General features: G+C 43.1%; 1 pseudogene; it reads right to left on the bottom strand.

The window, feature by feature from the left end:
* Nucleotides 1–1,167: 1,167 nt before the first annotated feature.
* Nucleotides 1,168–1,567, bottom strand: LOC103237119 (small ribosomal subunit protein bS16m pseudogene; annotated as a pseudogene).
* Nucleotides 1,568–2,004: the final 437 nt, after the last annotated feature.

Below are 2,004 nucleotides of genomic sequence, written 5' to 3'. Positions count from 1 at the left end.
CAGCCCTCTGGGAGGCTGAGGCAGGTGGATCAGCTGAGGTCAGGAGTTCAAGGCGAACCTGGTCAACATGGTGAAACCTCGTCTCTACTAAAAAGTGCAAAAATTAGCTGGGTATGGTGGCACACACCTGTAGTCCCAGCTACTCAGGAGGCTGAGGCAGGAGAAAGGCTTGAACCCGGGAGGTGGATGTTGCAGTGAGTCAAGATCACACCACTGCACTCCAGCCTGGGCAACAAAGTGAGACTCCGTCTCAAAAACAAATAAATAAAAAATTAAAAAATAAAATAAAATGTGCCATATGTGCCACATGTCACTTAGCACAGTTCTTGGTACATAGTAAGTGCTCAATTAATGTAAGCCCTTAGTTATTCTTTTTCCTCTGTCTGGAATCTTTGCCACTCCATCTTTAATCTTCTTCATTAAATTAACACATGTTCATCTTCCAAAACACAGGTAAAATGTCCCTTCTAAAAACATCATAGATGTTCTTAATGGTATCTAAAATGGTGAATCCTTTCCAGAAGGTATTCAATTTACTTTGCCCAGATCCATCAGATGAATCACTATCTATGACAGCTCTAACCTTACAAAATGTATTTTTTAAATAATTAGATGTGAAAGTCAAAATGATTCCTTGATCCATGAGCTGCAGAATAGGTGTTGGATAGCAGGTATGAATATAACATCAGCCTCCTTGTACATCTCAAGCAGAGCTCTTGGACGACCACATGCTTTGTCAATGAGTAGTAATATTTTGAAAGTACTTTTTTGTTTGTTTGTTTGTTTCTGAGCATTAGGTCTAAACAGTGGGCTAAAAATATCTAGTAGACTATGCTATAGACAGATGTACCATCATCCAGGTTTTGTTGTTCCATTTATAGAGCACAGGCAGAGTAGTTTAGCATCACTCTGAAAGACCCTAGGGTTTTCAGGATGGTAAACGAGCACTGGCTTCAACTTAAAGTCATCAACAACATCAGCCCCAGCTCTGTGTCCCACAAGAACAGATCTCTCCCTGGGCCCTGCTCAGGCCAGGCCAGAAGAACAAGGGTGACTCAGGACACTCCATTTATTCACCCCCAAGTCTAACAAAACTAAAATCTCTGCACAGTGTTTTAAGAGGACCTTGACCTTGTTCCCACTCTATGTTCACTGAAGTTAGCTCACTTATGTTTCTGTAGCTTCTGCATCTGTTTTCTGAGACACTAAGAGGACTTCACGTGCCCATTTCCTTCACAGTCTCTCAGCATTTGTGATAATCTTAGGATGCAGAAGGAAAAAGCCAGCAAGACCCAGAAGCTTTTACATAGATTTAAGAGAGGTGGGTTGCACAGCCAATCCAATGCTGGATCCTGTCCAGGTTGAGGGCAACAAGATTTTCCCCATGACGGTTGGGAAATGAATCATAGCAGCCCAGCTGCTCTACCAAAAGACCATCCCTGGGACACTTGCTGTGACCAGCCACAATGGTGTAAAAGGGCCGGTTGGCACAGCTGCCCAGGGCAAGGCAGATGGTTAAGTGACCCCCACGGTAGGCCTTGCAGAGGAGAGTAGTGAGGTGGACCATGGTGCGGCTGGCATGTGGCTCCTTGGAGCATGTGGCTCCCACTACCCACACCAACCAGCTCTATGACCTTGGCGGGGCAGAGGACTGGCACAGAAAGCAGATGCAGGTGGACACTGGGCCATGCCACCTGGCTACCCAAGCTGGAAAATCTTGACTCTGGAAGCAGATAATCCACTCACCCCATAGACTTTTGTCTTTGTCTTTGATTTTCAGTTTCACTATGATGTTCATAGGTGTGTTTTTCATAATGTTTACCAGGCTTAGGTTTGTAGCACTTCTTGAATCTGTGTCTTGATGTCCTTTGTCAATTTTGGAAAGTTTTTAGTCATCATTTCTTAAATATTGCTTCAATATTTTAATTTTTCAATATTTCAAAATATTGTTCTCTTTCTCTTTTCTTTTGGGAATTCCCGTTAAATGTATGTTAGATCTTTGAA

This window comes from Chlorocebus sabaeus, chromosome 8 (genome assembly GCF_047675955.1).
Source record: "Chlorocebus sabaeus isolate Y175 chromosome 8, mChlSab1.0.hap1, whole genome shotgun sequence".
NCBI lineage: Eukaryota > Metazoa > Chordata > Mammalia > Primates > Cercopithecidae > Chlorocebus > Chlorocebus sabaeus.
The sequence above is the reverse complement of the archived record's forward strand: the minus strand, read 5'-3'. Positions and strand labels throughout refer to the sequence as shown.